This window comes from Lissotriton vulgaris, chromosome 4_1 (genome assembly GCF_964263255.1).
Source record: "Lissotriton vulgaris chromosome 4_1, aLisVul1.2, whole genome shotgun sequence".
In the NCBI taxonomy this organism is placed as follows: Eukaryota; Metazoa; Chordata; class Amphibia; order Caudata; family Salamandridae; genus Lissotriton; species Lissotriton vulgaris.
The window spans coordinates 549,327,922-549,349,827 of record NC_141691.1 but is presented as its reverse complement, the minus strand read 5'-3'; positions in this window follow the sequence as shown (position 1 = coordinate 549,349,827).

Here is a 21,906-nt window from a genome sequence, read left to right as displayed (position 1 = left end):
CTGGTTCGGTCTAGGTGTATTTTTCCTCCTGCTTTGGCTCATCATCGTACTTCGTTTGGGAAAATTCATTGAGGGAAAATATAGTACAATGGACACAGCAAGTCAGAACATCAACCTAGTCCTGAAACCACACAGATCCTCCCACGTGAAGAAAAGAGAACTGTCAACAGTAAATGTCACAGCAATTCCAATACCTGGTGGGGTAGTATGGGAGAAAACAGACTATGAGATCTATGGTCCGGTCGAAATCCTGAAGTATCCTCATCAACTGAAGGTTTCCTTAAGTGACTTTGTAAAACCTAGTACATTCTCTGATGACTGGGACTTTAACAGTATTAATGACATGATGTCTGATTTAGTAATGTCAGCTAGATTCACAGATCATGATTATTTACAAGGTTCATCTAGTTATGAGCAATTATTCTGCTACACACATTATGGCGATCATTACTTGCATAAATCTGCACAGCCTAGAAATGTTTTTATGTATAATCAATGGGAACATTGTGCTACACCACCTAAAAGCAGTTCTAAAACATTTTTTGAGAAATTCAAATACTTCTCAGGGTTTAACACCAGTGATGCAGAAACGTTTTATTACAAACTGTTAGATAAAACAGGAATGAAAACAATGCTGACAAATTCTAAATTGATATATTCAGAAGCATTTTATGACAAAATGATGACATTTGGTTTTGATTATTGGAAAAATAACATTGAAACGAAAACCATTTGGGGTACAAAAGATTGGCAGGTACAAGGCATTGAAGCACTATTCAGAACCTGCATGATACCAGAACAAATGATGTTTTTAAATGACACAATACACCAAACATCCTGTCTTGGCCTAGCTAAGATCAAAGACCTTAAAACACCGTCTATTCCAAAGCCAATACCTGAAAATACAACTACAGATATTGAGTTAGACGTTTCACAAATTTTACATTTCAACAGAACACATCCTGATTGGAAAAAGTGGTTAATCTGGCCTACTGACACAAACAGCTGTCAAGATAGATTCCTGAATAAAACACAGGGGTTAAAAATGACCAGACTAGACCCTAGATACTCCCAGAGACAACATCCAGGGATAATAACAACATACAGTGTAGGGAAACTCTGCCTTGAATGGCTAACATCATCCACACTGGCTGAAATTAAGCAACACTTGTCTTTACTAAAAGATGGTGCTGATTTGCGCGATTTCATTCTTGGACCACGCAAACAGCGTCAAAAGCGTTTCATAGCGACCAGTATCTATGCTGCATACAACGAGGCTTGGAAAGTCAAACAAATTGAAACAGCTGAAAAAATACGAGAAATTGATCGTATTAATTTGGAGAAATCACTTTCTGTAGTAGACAATGGGTTAATGACTCTGTCTTCCAGAATATATTCGTTGGACAATATTGTATCCTCTGCCTTTGATGTGATAGATAGAGACTTGCTAATGTTACAACATGGCCAATCTCAATTACGATCTATTATACAATTAGGCTGGACGCTGCAAAATCTTCGTTCAGGCTATGTGCCTTGGCGTTTAATCAACACAACGTCATTATTTTCCATTTTTAACCTTACTGATAAACAGATCAGTTTGGCACAGAAAGGAGCAGACTATACAATCCTGAGCATCGAAAAACTTGAGAGATTACCATTGACAATGTCAGAGAGTCCTGTCATTGAATGGATAATACACGGAATTATCACCATTCCGATAACAACTTTCCGATTTAAAAAGTGCCTTGAATACATACCTACTGGCCAGTATGAACAATTGGGTAAAGGATATGTAAAATCAGAATGGAAATTACCATACACACATTCTTGCTACAGTGACAGCGACAAAAATGTATTTCTTAGTGGTGAAAATTGTAAACATTCACTAAGCGGTATACTTTTGTGCCAGAGTATTAATTTACACGGTGCCTATGAAGGTAATTCTAACAACCTTTCATGCCACCAGCTTGTCACACCTGCAACTCAGATAGAGCCCTTCTTTATGCAACTTGCAAACGGGAGTTACATTCTTAGAACGGATCACAGATGTTGTGGCCTAGTGCCAGGGAAAAGTTATCTAGTAAGAGTAACATCCATGGTCAAATGCTGTATGCGGGCATTGTTTCCGAGCGGGCCTGTAGACACAGAGACTCCCATCTGGCCTCGTCTGAATCTCTATTCTATACGAATTGATACTTTAAGCAAAATGAAGTCTGTGCTTTTGCAGACAACAGTGCCCATAACGTCATCAAAAGAGACGTATGATCTTCTAGTTGCAAGGACAGCTACTGAAGTTCATGAACTTTTATCAACAAATTGCCCCGTGCATTTCGTAGAAATGCTTAGCCAACTTCTTAACATGTCTAGTGCCACAGGCATCCCAGGCATATTTAAGACGATTTTTACGGGACTGCTAACACCTTTTCAGGCAATTCTGGAAATCGTTCCTAATTTTGTCCACTCTGTTTTTGGCGGCATACCCTTATTTTTGGGACTTGTAGCAGGGATTTTATTTTTGACCGTCCTGCTTCGTTATGGCAAGCCAAAGCTCAGACATAGCTCCCATGGGAATGGAAGAGACAATCCTAGCAATGCGCTACCGGGACAGGATAACTAACGTCCTTGGATTGGCCAGGCTGAGAGATCTAAACATGACCTGGTTCCTTTCATTCAGACCTATATGGCAGAACTGTAGCTTACCGGTACTTCGATGTATGCTATGCGGAGATGAGTGCGTGTTGGACATCTGTCTTTCACTTCCATCAGCAGTACCAATGGACGTCGATACTTTGCTCAGTCCGATAACGGCTCACACATTGTGTTGTCCCCAGCGGCTACCAATCCTGATGACGGCATTCGTTGAGACTCCTGTGCTACGACTAGGTGGTAACAGTGGAGCGAGTGACAAAAGCAGCATCAACCAGGTACGACCTTCTGTGAGCATTGCTGATCCAGCCTATGATGACAGCAATCATTCTCACACCTGCCAAGTTACAGCACTATCGAATTTGGTTGAACTGTCACCTGATTTTGTAGACCAATTCTTTGAGAGCCTGTCTGATATGATGTTCTCACCCGAACAGAAACAATAACTTTGGAGAAGCTTTCCGACACACAGCGTTCCCATGAACTCTGAATTCGGCCTTCAGTTTTGATCAACAAAAACTGCTAAAAGCGTTGGAACTCTATTTCCCCGTTCAAGCATTAATTCTTTTGAATTGAACACTTTTTAATATTGACCCTTTTTTGGCACGAACAATTCTTTGCTTAAAGTAAAAACTATTCTTAAAGAACAGAAGCTTCAACTTCTATTTCTAAACACATCTAGAGACATAACAACCTTACACCAGCCTCTAGCACATTTATTGCAATGCATTTATATGTGATGATTTATCTCGCCCTTCTTCTGTTTCAGAGATATTTCATGTGTAATTCTTTTTGCATAATCGTTCATTGATTTCATATGCAATAATTTTTGAATGATCTCTATGCTTCAAAAACGTACAGTACCTAAATTTCACATATTACATTATACGCCTATTTCGAATGCATTTATGTATTTTGGGGTGGGCAATGTTACACATGCATCTTATTGCTCTAGTTTTTTTAATTTGATGGACATGAACCCGTGGAGTGGATGTTGCGTGCTTATCTAGGGTCCTGATCGATACTGTGACCTTATGCCCCTATCGGCTATAAATCCATTTATTCCCTATATTGGCATAACTGTTCAAGTGCGATATTCAGAAAGTCATCTCTGGCCTCACACGAAGAGAGCCACATTCCAGAATAGTTCTCTGCCACTTCCTTTGCAACCAATTAGTGCAATGACAGAGCAGAAGTCACTATCTGAGATTCCTAGATTAACACTCCGAGTTCTTCAACAAGATAAAAACTCAACAAACCTGGAAATCCCCGCTTGCTGTGTTTTGATTAGTAATGGAACTCTAATGAGCAACTGATAGCTATGACTTCCTAGTGACATCTTTAATTGACGTCTTATGTCCAACAAACTTACGTCAAACCAGGCACCTGTCAGGTATAAATACTACCAACGTTGCCTTAAGCAATGTGTTCCTGTTGCTGCAGCCTGCTGCCCGTCGCCTGAAGATGCTGATACCATTATCGCTGCTAAAGCGCGAACAATGGTGTGGTGAAACTAGGAGCTGAACAGCTGTCCCTCTGCGAAGAAGCCCAGCAGATGCCAGCTGCCCGCGGACGCTGTCCCCCCTCCTTCTCCTCCTCGACGCGCTGAAGAGAGACGCTGTCTTTCTCCTGCTGAGAAATCCAGCTCCAGCGTTTCTAGTCTGCCCTCGCGGGTGACTGGGATACCGAGTTCCCCCTGAAGGAGATACCAGACCTCCATCATTCTATTCAGAGGTATGGTGTTGACTAAACCCTTAGTGAGAATTCTTGAAGCAAACCTTGGCAAAACCAACTTAAACTGCAGCTACTTACTTACTCCCCTCCCAAGTATTAGGCTTAGGTCAGGTACACTGGGGTAGGCGTAGTTAGAAGCACCAGTTGAGTATTTTAGCCTAATGTATATATGAATGTATATATGTTTTATTACTTTTAAACCATTGTATGGCTAAGAAACCATATCAATGCTTTTACAGTATTATCTTGCAATACTTATCTTACTGTACGTACTTTTTATCATAACAAGTCTTACAATTGTGGCAATACATTTCTCTTGTACGAGAAGAAAGACTGTTCAATAAATGTTAACCCTTTATTGACAAACGCCCGTCTCTCTATTCTCTACATCTCGTGAAAGTAAACTGCACTAACCTGACTGAGTAAAATAAATGTCTATTGTTTCACACGACCCTAGAGATTGACTCTTGATCTGAGGAGTAAAGTTGTCATGTTGCACGGTTGTTGGAAAGCTGAATCCCTTCTTGTCTGTGCCAGGGAAGCTGATCACTTCCTATGCAGAGAAGAAAGTTTCCAGTGACCTCTGAGCTAGTTGGTAACACACCCAATTAAGTTTAGCATAGTCAGTAGGGGCCTGGAAGATCCGCACTTCTACGTCGATAATACTGTTTATGTTATTCCAATGCGCAGGGCCTAGTGGGAAACTAGGAACTACACTACAGGAGGGTATGGACGATGTTTGGGTGTCTCACAAACTTGGCACACTGTGTGTGCCTGCATGCGTGTCGGTGGTGTAGTTTGAAGTCTTTTGTTGATTAGGTACTGAAAAATGGCTGAACACGGTAATCCTTAGGACTTTTTCTCTCTAAACATAGGTAGGATAAAGGGATTTGTTGTGCTCACACTTCCAAGCTCTAAGAGGTGTAAAATAAGTGCATAGAAGCGCATACAGTGTTTGGGAAGGAGGGGTTGGGGGGAGCAGACCACAAACCAGCTTTTGTGTGAAAAAGGCCGCTTTATTGAAACAGGTGCACATTAACAGTTATAAAACCTCGGCCAACGCCGTACAAAACTAAACCTCACTAAATAGTGAACTTCCTTAACCCCATATCACCGTCCCCGCCCCTAACATTTCCTTGACCCCGCCTCCTCCCATACATTACAATTACAAAATACAAACAATGTGTAAACCATACCAGCAACTGTAGCCTGCCCAAATTATCCTATCCATTACCCAACTATTCAACTGAACAACCACAATTCTGCAAATCCTGTCAAAACACCACTAACCCCCGCTACCCAGAAAGGCGAGGGGGGGGAGAAACTACCCCCTCCTCTTTTCTGCCCCCCAAAAAACACAACCTTTTATGTCCTGGGAAAGTCTAGCTGGCATACTTTTGGACCTTTAAACACCTAGACAGCACTTCTCTCAGCTCCAACAGATACAGATCCATCCCTAACCTGGACAAGTGTACCCCATCACTCCTGAAAAATTCCACTGTGTCAAAACGAATATCTCCATGTGTTACTCTCCCAAAACCCAGACTCCTGCCAAACCTTGAAACCTCTATATTTATCTTCTTGCACGCTCTATCAATCGCCTTAGGCTTGTTCGGTCCTCTACAATTCCTGCGCGGCATCAGTTCCGTCCATAAGACATGGCAACCTGCCCACTGTTCCTTAATAAGCGTGAGATCCCTTTTCATTGCTCTCAACAAAACCACTCTTTTGACCCCACACAAATCGTTTTCTCCCAAATGGATTAAGAGCACATCTGGGCATTGACCACCAACCAACCAAAAATTCAGTGCAGGAATCAACTCCTTCCAGAGCATGCCGCCCTTTTCCTTCCACACCACTCGGAAACCACGCTCTTTAAAACCCAAACAGGCCCCAAAATAACTGCGACATGCTTGAACATGGAATGCCCCACAATCCATATAGTCAGTTCCGCCGAGCGGGGTCCAGCCACAGAACCTGAAACGAGAAAAACAATATCAAACTTATGGCAAAGAGGATGACTCATGCGCCTCTCCGGCAGTGTTTCTCACATAGCGCTGAAAGCAGTTTGAAGACCATCGACCCAACTGCATAATATCCTCCCTGGACCAGCCCCTAATATGAGCCTCTGTTGCAGCCCCGATTCTAAAAGAATGAGTTCTATATTGCGCCCCATCCAACCCGATGGCCCGCAAAGCCTTACGAAGCACAATGCGCAACTGGTATTCAGAAACCCTGCTCCCATCTGCATGTTTAAACACCGCCTCCCCATCTTTTCCACCGAGCTCTCTCTCAACCGCCGTGTCCACTGCAGCAGGCATATCTCAGATGGGGCTTGGGGCTTCCAACCATACCCCTTTTCCCCGACTCCTCTGGTCTGTTTTGGAATTTGGCAGCCAAATGTGGACTCCCGTCTCTGACCAGCCTACCTCCTGCCACCCTAGGCCCTTTCTAGACTTAGAACCCAACATCTCCGACACTCTAAAGGCCCCAAAAAACATCCACACCATGAGCGTGAAAAACAGTCAAGTTTCCGAGCCATCTCTGCAAACCGACGGTAACACATCCAACAACCATGATAAATTCTGCCAGGACAACGGATTCCGTACCGACCGCTCCGCACCCCACTCCCTCGCCCATCCTTCCAACATTCTTTTCCCAACCTCCCCTGCCGAAGGAGAGTAGCCCCAAAGAAGTTTCCCCATGAAAGAAATACCAGACAACTTGCCTGCTATAGTAACTCTAGACAGGCCTTTGTCCATTAAATCCAGGATAAACTGTATCACATCTTCAGCTCGACGCCATTCAACGTCCCTCCTACAAGCCCCTGACGCCAAGAATTCCTTCCAAGCCAGCGCATATGCTCCCCGGGTGGAAGCAGACAAAGAACCTACCACCAATTGTATGACCCTGCGTTGCCTACATACCACAAGTGATCCGGCATGGGGGTCGGTGTCCTTCCTGTCCTTCTCGGCCAGCCCATGGAATCTCTCCCACTGTGAATGAGACAAAGCATCCGCAATGTCATTGTCCACACCAGGAATGTGTAAGGCCCTAAAGGCGATATCATATCTAAGGCAAACTAACACAAAGACTCGCAGCAGTTTCAAAATCTGTTCATCCCTTGCTGATTGTCTGTTGAGAATGTCGACCACTGCCTTGTTTTCAATCCTGAACAGAACCTTCTTATGTGCCAGATCTTGCCCCCACAAAATCAAGGCTACCAGAACTGGAAACAATTCCAAAAAGGCTATGCTTCTCCTGCCATTCAACCATTGAGCGGGCCACTTCTCCGCACACCACCTACCCTGCCAGTAAAGACCAAAACCATCACTGCCTACTGCATCCGAAAAGATCTGAACATCCCATGGGAAATCCTCTACCCTGACTAAAGGAACTTCATTGAAAGAGTGTAGAAAGACCACCCACATACGCAGATCCTCCTTAACTCCAGCTGACAGGCGGACATGATGATGAGGCAAGTGCTGACCTGACAGAGCCCGACCCAAACGCCTACAAAAGGTTCTTCCTGCCCTGACAACCCTATAAGCAAAATTGAGATGGCCCAGTAGAACCTGAATATCCCTCACTGTCACTTTCTGTCTGGCTAACATTGTTTCAATGAGCTCCAACATCTTCACCTTCTTGTCCACTGGCAATCGAGCCTGCATTGCCCTGGAATCAATCTCAATCCCCAGAAAAGACATGGTTGCGCAAGGACCCATAGTCTTCTCCGGAGCTAACGGCACCCCCAAATTGACCATGAGCTCTTGGAATGTGTCCAGGGCTGCCTGGCACTCCGTGGAGCCCGGGGATCCAACGAAGAAGAAATCATCCAGATAGTGTGTTACTAACTCATGGCCAGAGCGATGTGTAAAATACCATTGCAAGAAAGTGCTGAAACATTCAAAAAGGGCACAAGACATCGAACAACCCATTGGCAATGCTTTGTCCACGTACCATTGACTAGCAAAATGGATCCCCAAAAGATTCCAATCATCTGGATGGACTGGAAGCAATCTAAATGCAGATTTTATATCGCATTTTGCCATCTCTGCAGTAGCGCCCACGGTCACTACTAGTGACATAGCCACGTCAACTGAGGAATATGACTCATCAATAAAATCATTGACCGAAGACCCTTTCGGCCATGACAGGTGTTGGATTAGCCTGTATGGCCCTGCCTCCTTCTTGAGAACCACCCCAATTGGGGAAATGATCAAATCCTCCATTGGCCAATCATCAAATGGCCCAGCCTTCCTCCCTTCAAGCACTTCCTTATTCAATTTCTCCTGCACAATCGCCTTATGTTCATCTGCAGATTTCAAATTCTTGGACCATCGCAGCAGCCGCGGCCCCCTGTAGGCCAGCCGGAAACCTTCTTGAAAACCCTCCAACAAGACCCTCTTTGACCTCACATCCCCGTACTTCCCCAAGGCCTCTGCCAACTGTACCAACTTAACCGGCGTACGAGCCTTTGGGCCCAGCCCCCTGTGATCCTTTACCTCATCTAGCACCATGCACTTGCTGACCGGGGTCCGCTGTGCTGGGACCCGGCTGCTGCCACTTCTGGTTGTTGGTATTTCTAACTCCCCAGCACCTGACCAAGGGATGCTTCTTACCGCATTGTGAACAGTCATGCCTGAACTTACAGAATTTCCTTGTGCACATACCTTTGTTAAAGTCCCAGCATGCCCCCGACCCTGCTTGTGCTGCTGTTGACGTCCCCACCCCTCCCCGGGTGGGCTTTCCCTGAAAGGGCCGGTAAACTAAAGGCAGTCCACTAGCTGTGAATTTGGTCTTACCCCCCGCTGATGCACCCATCGTGTGTTGCCACAAATCAGTATCAAACTCCCCCCACTTTGCCTCAGGGTCCCAGGCCATATGGGCCCTAAATTTGTTAGTTTGAACACTAAGAGCTTTAACTTTAATAAATGAGGAATACATGGCAGTTCGATGCCCCCTTGGAGGTCGCTTTTAAAGGACATGAGGTGTAAGTTAGAGCTATTACAAAGGTCTTTCTAGTTTCAAGATCTATAAAAATGCCAAAACATGGTTATTAGCAGCTCATTAAAATTTTAGACATTTTTACTTTGCAGGACAGATAAAATTACCATAACACTGTTGGGTGGGGACAAGGGGACGCCAAATGGATAAAACACATGACACAAAGAAATATGCAAGATACTAATGGAGTGTCAGAAACCGAAAGATCAAATACGATGTCCAGAAAGAAAGGAATAAGGATAGGAAGAAGTCAAGAATGGAAGGAAGTAAAGCCAGAAACAGAATGAAAGAGTGAAGGAAAGAAAGAAAGCAGAATTAAATAAATTAAGAAAAAGGGAAATAAGAATGATATGTGAAGAAATAAAGCTAAGAAAAAGAAAGTAAGAGCAAAGAAAGGAGACATTTTTAAAGAAAGGATGGGGTAATGAGAAGAAGTAAAGGGAGAGAAGGAAGGGAAAAAAGAATTATAGATGAATGGGAAGAAGGAAAGATGCAAATAATGAAATAAAAGTTTAAAGAAAAACAGAAATATAGCAAGGAGGAGAAGCAGTAGGGAAGAAAAATGGGCAGAAATAAATAAGGAATCCAAAGACAATGGAGAGGAAAGATATATTAATTTTAAGAAGGAAAAAAAACAATAGAGAGGATAGATAAGAGAAACAGAGGAAGCACAATGAAGAATAACAGAAAGCTGTTAAGAAAAAAGGAAAGAATGGAAAAGAGAAAAAAGGCAAGTAGTAAAGGCTAGTTAAAGAAGTAAAGGCTATTAAATAGGCCTCTGTTCTTCATTGGACAAACTATTTTAAAATTGTGTTGGAAGGTGCATTTTGCATTACTTTCCATCAGGGAAACAATTACTATGAACTTTCACAGAAACGGCGGGGCTCAATCACTCTGCTCACTCATTCAATGCCATGTACAGTTCAAAGTGCTTTATTTTATTGTTCTGGTTACTCCTTACCGCAATCCACCGCTGTGAGCTAAACAGCCAGACTGGATGCGCACCCCACTGCAGACACAGAGATCTGCTGAGGTTTATAAATGCTGCCTCTACTATACACAAACATGAGCTTGTTGCAATGTAAAACAAGGCTGTGCAAACATGATTGCATTTCTGAAATCACCTATACGCACTGGTAAAAACATACAGATTAAAAACAAATATTAATCTTTATTTGTAAGCAAAGTGCTCTTACCAGAACACACAAAATGTGTTTTTTAAATAAAATGCCATACAATAAACAACATTAAAAAACATGAGACAATATACTTTGGCGGTAGTGTGCAGCAACAAACAAAAGGCAGGGGGCAAGCTCTGTGGATCCGTAATGTGCTGGTGCTTGTAACAAAACTGAATGCTGAATGCGTTTGATTTCCAAAATGTGCTGTATTTATTTATATATAACTTGTCCCAGAGCAGACAGGCCACACTTATGACAGTAAAGCAAAGGATACTAGTTTGTTGTTAGCAATTAGTTCAATATTAAGCAATTTGGTTAAACTTACCAATGTTCGAGTCCTGTAAATACCACGCTGGTTACCGCTGCGCCTTAGTTTAAAAGAAGTATTTCTGTGCCACGCCCAAGGAAAGGACTTCCTGAAGGGGCTAAACATTAATATAGCCTTGCACAAGGCCAGGCGCTGTTCACGCTATGTAGCCGCACAGTAAACCGGAAGAAGGTAGTGTGGAACTCTGCTGAACAAAAGAAAGTCCAGCGGCCTTCGAAAGCAGCTGCCATTATTTAAGATTAGCGCAGCAGCGCGTAGGCGTGCGCAGCGCTGATCTTAAACAAATAGTCATAAAAATCAGGCACACCCATAAAAAATGCATTTTAAACAAAGCGCAGAGCGCGCTAAGCCATGCAGAAGGTAGTGTGGAACCTGGCTTTAACAAATAGTAATACAAATCGGGCGCATTTATAAAAAATGCATTTAAAAAGAAGTGCAGAGCGTGCTAAGCTGTGAAGAAGGTGGTGTGGAACCCAGCCAAAAACAAGTGGCGCGCACGTCACGCCTGTGTGGGCACAATCATAGCTCCTCCCACAGCCCTGTGGTGTCTATTACGCACTTGGTACGCGTAATAGACACCAATAGGCCATGGGAGGAGCTATGCGCGTGCTTCGGGCCAATTACGTGCAGTCTTTTACAATAAGACGCACGCAAAGGCCAATGGGGGAGCTGAAAAGGAAACGACCACGCACAAGCGTGTGCGATTCCTAGGGCAGCTTGGATTTCCCCGTTTTTAACTACAAAAGCTCACGCGACTTGCGGGAGCACTGCTGCGCAGTGCACCGCAGGTCGCAAGACCTAAAAATGGCAATACAGCGCTCCAGGAACTTCTCACAGTATACGCTGCCATAAATTAAGAATGCTGCTGTCCACTTTTCGATTGTTAAAGGTACTTTTGGACGCTTAGCCAGCTCATACTCTTCCTCCTTAGACCCCTCTTTGGATTGGACTTCCCTGTGCAAAAGTTTAAGGATTTCAACGTATTCACCCTTCCAAATCCTCTCCTTTGTGGCCAACATCAGATGTTCCCCCAGCGGTTTAGTAACCCCCATGTAGGGGAGCTTCTTAATCTTTAACTCATTGCTTTGCAAACCCTCTTTACCTGTCTCCGCCGCTTCAGTATTCATCTCACTCTCCACTTTGGAACCAAGTGCTCCCTCCACTTCACCTGTCCCCACACCTTGATCTTTAACATAACGACCTTTGTAAAGCTTCCCCTCATTACTCCCCCCAACTTCCTCACCCCCAGTCCCCACAGGCACCATTTTTGTCTGGCCCGTGGTTCACCGCTCTCACCTGGATCTAACAGAGGGGCCCGACCAGGCGCCGACCTCCATGCCACAGTCTCCGCGTTGTCCACCGTCCGAGGAGCCCTCACTGATGGGCCGCGCAATCTTCTGGGTCCAAGCACTACTGTTTTCTTGGGCTGCCCCGTCTCCGGTGCCTGTAAAACACTATGATATCCATGAGAAGGACCCCCCCTTCCTCCTGATCCCTCACTTCACCTTCCTCTGGACTGTCCTCATCATAGTCCAGTACCACTGGCTCCTCTATCAATAGAGGCTCCAAAAACAGCACACCACCACGGGCCTTACCGGACCCTCCACAACTTGTATTGGCCCCACAGGCCCTAGCCTGCACACCTGATGGGGGAGCCAAATGTACGCGCCGGTACTCCTCTGAACGTTGACCACACTTATCCTCTCTGTCCGTCGACCAATCCACTCGGCGATTCCTGTCGAAAGTTGGGGCCAGCGAGGTCACGCTTGACCTACGGGTGCTGGCCGCGCCGGGATCCCCCGACGGTATGGAATGTGCAGCGCGAGGCTCCACCCTCCCTTCTCCTCGGCGCAATTGGGTTGCACTCCGCCCTACCGAGTCTGCTGTTCCAAGGCGCTCCCTGACCTGCGGAGAAAAAGGTCGGGCTGATGTGCTGGGACCCTCACCGCCGCTAGCCTCCCAGCCCCCTTGACCTCCGAATGCTGCTTCCCCAGCCCACTTTGCCTTACCCTGCTCCCCCTGCCCTGACCTCACCACACTGACCTCTGCATTACGAGCGGCATTGTGTTCGTCTGCCCCCTCCTCCTCACTACTCCATTCAAGCATTGCCTGTAATACCGCCCCAGCAGGCCACTGCCCCAGGCCCCTACTTCCCCTATCACCCACACCTGGTAACCGCCCCCTGACCAGTCCACCCTCCCCTGGATCCACCAAAACCTCCCCCGATGGCCTGCGATCGGGGGGGGGCAGCGAGCCCCACCCCATCCCTTGCGCCCCTGCCCCGGACCCCTTCTGACCATGCGGCAAAGACAGCAAAGCCCTCCCAGGGCACCCCCCAGCCTGAAAACTCCCACTGGCACCCCCCGTCCCCATATTCCTTCCATCCCTGGACACCGGACTCATATAGCCCAGCAGGGGGGCAGTGGGGTGAGTACCGAAAACTGTACTGCCCTTCTGAGGAGTAAAGCTGCCCCATCCTCCCACCTGTGCCCATTCCCCTCCCCAAAGAGCTGCCCACCATTGAACCTGCCTCAAACCTGGGGGAATAAGGAGGAGAAAACAGGAGGGGGCTGGAAATGTCTCTGCCCCCCTCCTCCCTGATCTGCCAGCCTCTCTTGCACCCCTGTTCTTGACCCACTACCACAGAAAGTGTGGAAGACCTATGGACAAACGACATTCTCTTGGCTTCGCCAGATTTGTAATCAGTCCCTGGAAGAGGGTACCGTCCCCGCAGGATGGAAACAGGCGGTGGTAACACCCCTGATAAAGAAGCCCTCCTTGGACCCGACAAATCCGGCTAATTTTTGACCGATCTCTCTGCTCCCATTTCCAGTTAAAATCTTGGAAAAAGTTGTAAGCAAGGCGCTTTCCAGCTTTTTAGAGGAACATCTTTTGCTGGATAAGGACCAGTTCGGGTTTCGGCCTGGACATGGGACAGAGTCAGCTTTGTCGACTATATTGGACAATCTACGAATGCGGGCCGACAACGGGAACGGCACGGTTTTAGTGCTTCTCGATATGTCGGCTGCGTTCGACACAGTGAGCCACCCAATCCGACTGGAGAGAACAGGCGTGAAGGGACTGGCGTTACAATGGTTATAGTCCTACTTAACAGGGAGAGAACAGACAGTTACCATGGCGCCTTTTACATCCTGTAAGTCACCCATTGCCTATCGGGCTCCTCAGGGCTCTGTCATCAGCCCCATCCTTTTTGTCTATCTGCAGCCCCTATTATCAAGTCATTTGGTGTTGACTTGGTGAACTTGGAAGGAAAACAGGCAGTTTCCATGGACCGCTTCCAAGAGTGCATGCGTCAGACCGCAGATTGGCTGCAGAGGAATTCTCTGCAGTTCAATGGAGGGGAGACGGAGGTGCTATACTGCGCACGGGTGAGGTTGTCCTCGTATACCCCGATGGAGTTTAGGCTTACCCCCGAGGAGGATCCACTGACTCCGGCCAGTACTTTACAGAATCTCGGGGTTCTAATAAACAAGAACCTCCAGATGGAGTCTCAGGCAATTAAGACAGCTAGCGTGTGCTTTGGCCTGCTGCGTCTGCTTCGCCGGATACTACCAATCTTACCAAAGGATTTGCGCTCCTTGGTAGTAAGCAGTCAGTGATGAGCATGCTGGACTATTGCAACTCCTTGTATTTAGGGGCTCCTCAGTACATTTTCCAGGGGTTGCAAAGAGTTCAGTCTGCCGCGGCAAAACTAGTGCTGAATCTGCGCATTACGTGTCATCTACTCGCGCCCTGAGAGAGCTCCATTGGTTACTAATCAAGGAAAGGGTTCTCTTTAAATCACTGTCAGGTGTATAGAGCATCACACGGGATGGGCCCAATCCCTTTACAAGAAAGGTTTTCTTGGTACCTTCCACAGAGACATCTTCGGTCTTCTGGTGCTAGCTTACTAGCAACCACGAAATGTAAACGCTCACGGATGGGAGGGAGGGCCTTCAGTGTGGTAGGAGCTCAGCTGTGGAATGAGCTGCCACAGAGGATCAGACAGGCTGCCTCTCTAATCGAATTCAGGAAGAGCCTAAAAACTTGGCTCTTCCCGAAAGTCTGATCAGTACGCTTCTTGCTCTGCTCATCATCACGCTGAATGGGTGTTATTATATCTGAGTGCCAGGATACCCGTAGGGTGGCAGTTGCACTATATAAGCACAGATACAATACAATACAATTCTCACACCTCGAAGAGCTAACCTCCGTTTAATCTGCAGCCTGAGAATCAAAATCAGCCCCCGCCTCCTTGCACCGGCCTGCTACCCAGCTCCACTCCACTTGAAAGGAGAGCCGCTGTGCCCCCAAGCTCCCCCCCTGCCGGCCTGGACATGTCGCCCGGGGACTCGGACGCTTCAAAATCCTCCCGCTCCCCCACTCGGCCAGATGTCTCCTTCGACTCACAAGGCAGGGGGGGCAGAAACCGAGGCAGAGTGCCTCTTCCCGCCCCGCCCGCCCCAGTGCTTCACCAACAGCGCAGGGGCCGACTGTGCTCGCAATTGAACTGCCGGAGCAACAGGCAGCTCCGGCGGTTCTTCCGTCCCCGCTTCCAGGCCTGACCCGCGTTCGCGCTTGGCGGGTCTGCCCCACACGGCCCACTCCCCACCTTCCGACTAATTTTATTCACAGGGGCCGCCTTTTTAGAGCGCGGGCGGCCCCTATCACTCACCGTCTCCAGACGAGGCTGCCTCGGGGACATGCACCCCCAGCGGAGGCCTGCCACGCAGGGCACGACGGCCCCCCCACGTCTCCCAGCACCAGGTCGAGTCTTCTTGCCTTGCTAAGAAGCCGAATGGCTTCTAGCACTCGCACATCCTCCGCCGCCATAATTCCACCTGAGACATGCTAACACCTGCAAAAAGGGAAAAAATGCCTAACCTACTCCCAATAGTATTAGAACAGAGCCACCCAATAATCCCACCGGGACTGGGTAAAGTAAATCATACAAGCTAGGTGTCCAAGTAGGAATAATTCAAAACATAAATTTTGCTTCCGACAGTGTCAAGGCAATGATCACTAAATTAAAGAAGGTAACCCAAGGGGTTTCAGCAACAACAAGTAGTATCAAAAATATATTTTAATTTTTGCTTTTCAATTATAAAACTTTTTTTGTTTTACAGTTTTTCACGAATCAAAAAAGTCCGGCAAAATTCAACCACCAAAGCCATATCTTATAAATCAAATGGTGGCAAATAAACACCTTTACCACATAGTGGGGACGCACTGAAGGACCACATGCACGTTATTACATATGCAGCCTAATTCACAAATTGTAATTTTAAGTGAATTATACAGTATGGTTGTAAAAAGGTGTTAGGCGTCGACGTTTCGGTCCAGGAAGGCCATACAGATCCGGAGGACCATCTTCAGGACAAAAGAAGTTGCACAGGGGTATCTAATACAAACATAACAATATCAATAATCAGTGAAACCCTAGGGTACACGAAGATATTTTCAGCTCAATACAAAGAACAAAATGACAAGGCACCAGTGACACAAACACATAACTTCTGACCTAGAAAGGTGGGACATGCACCTATAGCCATGTCTATACAAGACCAATACAACTGTGCCAAAACACACAACCACCAAGTGTACTTTAAAACAACCCAACTGTGCCCAAGTGCCTGTGGAACCTTAATAGTAACATGCCAAGCAAAAACAGAGCGATAATACATTACTATATGATGTACCTGTGTTTTAAATCGTGTTTACAAAGCCAACAAAAACGCCTCACAGGTCGTTCTGCGAACAAACAATGACCAATGAATCAGTTACACTACGTGTAATCAAAACGCCCTTTTAACAATTAAGACCGGTATTTAGGAAAAGCATGCCTGGAATGTAACTTACATCTGGCAGCCGCCAAAAGCTCTGTAAAGATAGACAAAACGTCAGCGCACATGTTTATGCCAAACCTTGTATCAGTATATTGCTATCCGACCATAAACTTACCCAAAGACGCCGGCTCTCAAGAGTCCGTGTGTCTTCTCCGTGAGTGAACGCGGAAGTGTGGTGAAGTCGCGTCTGACGTATATAAGCGTCAAGACGTCAGTTTACTAGGTTAATAGGTTAGTGTGGCGGCCATCTTAAGCTGTACACGAAGGGGCTAGAAGCTGATAATAACTGCAATACTTTTGCCAGTACGAAATACGAATCGGCAAGAGAGGCACACTACATTTAAGAAAAAATACTACATTAAGAAAAATACCACATTACGAAAAATGTGCGCACAATGCCCTACAAGGGCGAAATAATAACGTAACAACCACAACACTTGTACAGTGACACAATAGTAACCAACTAAAAAATTAGCACATCGAAAAAGAAATAAATAAATAAATTCCACAGATGTCCTTATATTACAGAGAAAAGCATACAGTCAGGTATATCTATATCACATACAGCCGTATGTGGTAATCTGGAATCAAGATACCTTTAGTAAAGAGTGGCCAATGAATGCCATTCTATAAGAATGTTAAGCCCATTCTGTACTGTGTCACAAAGCCAAATCAGTTTGTTCTCCCTTTGAGCAAGAAGTTTATCCACATTGGGACGTCTCCTTGTACCCTTCACACATTCTATGACAAACCATTTCATATCAGTGGGAGCATGTGACATGGTAATGAAATGTTCTACTAAAGGCGCCGTTTGAATTTTGCATCTAATGCGTGATTGGTGTTGTGTTATACGTTTCCTTACTTCCTGTGTTGTTTTACCTAGGTAGTTAAGTCCACATGGGCACTGGATACAATAAATTACATTTTTTGTCATGCAATTAGAAAATTGTTTCAGCGTCAACTGTCTCCCATTTATGCAGCACGTTTTTGTTGTCTGTGTGGTCGCACAAGCTGTGCATCCACCGCATGGATAGTGTCCGACAACGGGTGCCATGCCCCACATACTGCTTAAGGTATTGATCTTGGGTTCCCTGTAGGTTTTGACCAAGTGGTCTCGTAGATTTTTACCTCTTTTAAAGGCAAATCTAGGAATAGCTAACTGGGGTTCAACCTTTTGAATCAAATGCCAATTGCGTTTGATGATCTTTTTTATTTCTGTAGATTCAGTACCAAAGGTCAAAACGCATGTTGGAGGTCTAGTGTCTGGTATGGTATTTGGGTTTGTAAGTTGTTTTGATTGTAGGAGGGCTTGACGGTCATAGAACCATGCACGCTTCATAGCATGCTTTACCAGCCGATATGGGTATAACCGAGTCACAAGAGGTATAATAGTCACCACCCCCGTAATTTACGGGATAATCTCCCTTTTGGTCAGTTCCTTCGCATCCGGAGGAACTGTACCAAAAGGGAAGATTATTTTAGGGAAGCCAAAGTTCTGCAAGAAAAACTTGTGACTCGGTTATACCCATATACCGAATCTGAATCTACAGAAATAAAAAAGATCATCAAACGCAATTGGCATTTGATTCAAAAGGTTGAACCCCAGTTAGCTATTCCTAGATTTGCCTTTAAAAGAGGTAAAAATCTACGAGACCACTTGGTCAAAGCCTACAGGGAACCCAAGATCAATACCTTAAGCAGTATGTGGGGCATGGCACCCATTGTCGGACACTATCCATGCGGTGGATGCACAGCTTGTGCGACCACACAGACAACAAAAACGTGCTGCATAAATGGGAGACAGTTGACGCTGAAACAATTTTCTAATTGCATGACAAAAAATGTAATTTATTGTATCCAGTGCCCATGTGGACTTAACTACCTAGGTAAAACAACACAGGAAGTAAGGAAACGTATAACACAACACCAATCACGCATTAGATGCAAAATTCAAACGGCGCCTTTAGTAGAACATTTCATCACCATGTCACATGCTCCCACTGATATGAAATGGTTTGTCATAGAATGTGTGAAGGGTACAAGGAGACGTCCCAATGTGGATAAACTTCTTGCTCAAAGGGAGAACAAACTGATTTGGCTTTGTGACACAGTACAGAATGGGCTTAACATTCTTATAGAATGGCATTCATTGGCCACTCTTTACTAAAGGTATCTTGATTCCAGATTACCACATACGGCTGTATGTGATATAGATATACCTGACTGTATGCTTTTCTCTGTAATATAAGGACATCTGTGGAATTTATTTATTTATTTCTTTTTCGATGTGCTAATTTTTTAGTTGGTTACTATTGTGTCACTGTACAAGTGTTGTGGTTGTTACGTTATTATTTCGCCCTTGTAGGGCATTGTGCGCACATTTTTGGTAATGTGGTATTTTTCTTAATGTAGTATTTTTTCTTAAATGTAGTGTGCCTCTCTTGCCGATTCGTATTTCGTACTGGCAAAAGTATTGCAGTTATTATCAGCTTCTAGCCCCTTCGTGTACAGCTTAAGATGGCCGCCACACTAACCTATTAACCTAGTAAACTGACGTCTTGACGCTTATATACGTCAGACGCGACTTCACCACACTTCCGCGTTCACTCACGGAGAAGACACACGGACTCTTGAGAGCCGGCGTCTTTGGGTAAGTTTATGGTCGGATAGCAATATACTGATACAAGGTTTGGCATAAACATGTGCGCTGACGTTTTGTCTATCTTTACAGAGCTTTTGGCGGCTGCCAGATGTAAGTTACATTCCAGGCATGCTTTTCCTAAATACCGGTCTTAATTGTTAAAAGGGCGTTTTGATTACACGTAGTGTAACTGATTCATTGGTCATTGTTTGTTCGCAGAACGACCTGTGAGGCGTTTTTGTTGGCTTTGTAAACACGATTTAAAACACAGGTACATCATATAGTAATGTATTATCGCTCTGTTTTTGCTTGGCATGTTACTATTAAGGTTCCACAGGCACTTGGGCACAGTTGGGTTGTTTTAAAGTACACTTGGTGGTTGTGTGTTTTGGCACAGTTGTATTGGTCTTGTATAGACATGGCTATAGGTGCATGTCCCACCTTTCTAGGTCAGAAGTTATGTGTTTGTGTCACTGGTGCCTTGTCATTTTGTTCTTTGTATTGAGCTGAAAATATCTTCGTGTACCCTAGGGTTTCACTGATTATTGATATTGTTATGTTTGTATTAGATACCCCTGTGCAACTTCTTTTGTCCTGAAGATGGTCCTCCGGATCTGTATGGCCTTCCTGGACCGAAACGTCGACGCCTAACACCTTTTTACAACCATACTGTATAATTCACTTAAAATTACAATTTGTGAATTAGGCTGCATATGTAATAACGTGCATGTGGTCCTTCAGTGCGTCCACACTATGTGGTAAAGGTGTTTATTTGCCACCATTTGATTTATAAGATATGGCTTTGGTGGTTGAATGTTGCTGGACTTTTTTGATTCGTGAAAAACTGTAAAACAAAAAAAGTTTTATAATTGAAAAGCAAAAATTAAAATATATTTTTGATACTACTTGTTGTTGCTGAAACCCCTTGGGTTACCTTCTTTAATTTAGTGATCATTGCCTTGACACTGTCGGAAGCAAAATTTATGTTTTGAATTATTCCTACTTGGACACCTAGCTTGTATGATAACCTACTCCCAGCCACCAGGTCACCGAACCTAAAATGGTGGCTGGGAGAAGGAGCCCAAAGCATTTATGCTTGGGCTCCTTTTGGGCTACAAAACTAGCCCAAAACATAAAAACCAGCCTTGTTGCTGCAGAACCCCCCCCGCACCTCCTGCCCCTCCCAAACTGCCCGGGGGGGGTGACCTCCCTGCGGTCGTCTGCCCCCCAAGCCACCCATGTCAAGTTCCAATATCCACATATTAATAGCATGCTTGAATCAAGGAGCAGGATGGCAGAAGATTTGGCAGAGGGGTTCCATCTGTTATTCTATGGCGTGGCCTTTAAATTTGATCATTGTTAGCCCCCTGCATGTGGCAGGAGAGACAACCATCCTCCAAGTTTTTAGCTGGCAAAACAAAATAGACCTTGAACTGAAGACAACTACACAACTAATGGTTTTTGTACAGCTGTCATTCCCGCACCTAATTAAAAGTACAATCAATAATGTGTTTTGAAGAACTGGCATTCTGAACACATATATTTAAAGTTATTTCATCGTACGCACAGTAATGGTTTGTGTACTCTGAAGAGTTGTGGTGACATGAAATGTGACTAAAGTTCATTCATTTTAAGTTAGGAAGCCACGATTTATCCACAGGTTTTCAGGTTTAACTTTACAAATATCTAGTAATTGAGAGTCTATTAATCTGAATGAAGGCTTTAGTTTTACCTCTTTGTGCATGTTTCCATACTTTTTATGACTGTGACCTGCCCTTAACCTGAAGTCAGCCTAATGTTTTCTGTACAACTGGCATGCTGAAGCACATATTTGATTGAAAGTGCTTTCATACCTAAAAATTAAGGAAAAAAGATTTGGTGAGACAAAATGTTTGCCTAAGATCGCATAATGTTTGTGGGTAAACCCTGATTTATCCATCTTTTTCAGTTTCACTTTATACAACTCAGCTAGTAATTGCAACCTGAAGGGATTTCTAATGTTGCTCACATCTTGCTCTATAATAATCTGGGCCACTTGCAGGGTCTACATGACAACTGTCTTGCCGTTTAGCTGTGTTTTTACATATGAATGTCATTGGGCCTAATGACACCTAGAAACATCGAATCTTGCTATTCTGTGGGCAGTAGAATAGAGCCATAACTGTAGCACAGTTAATACTACATATTTTTATTGCAATTGCACAGAAAATGGTGATTGGACTCCCAAACATGCACTGCCGTGCTGCTATAACGTGCCTCACTTCTCAAAAGCCAAGCTCAGCCAAGCTCAGCCGCACCACTCTCAAACTTCACCAGCCACCACTGGCGCCACCTTTTCCTCCCTAGCCTGTTCTTGGTCTTCCATGCTTGACACTCTCAACAATCTCGTCCAGATCACGCCTAATTTCTTTCAACTCACCAGCCACCTCATTTTTTATGGTCTGCAAGTTTTCCGTAGGCTGTTGAAAAGTGTCTCTAGGAAGGTGCGCGTAATCGGGACCCCTGTCTACTCTGTCTCAGGTG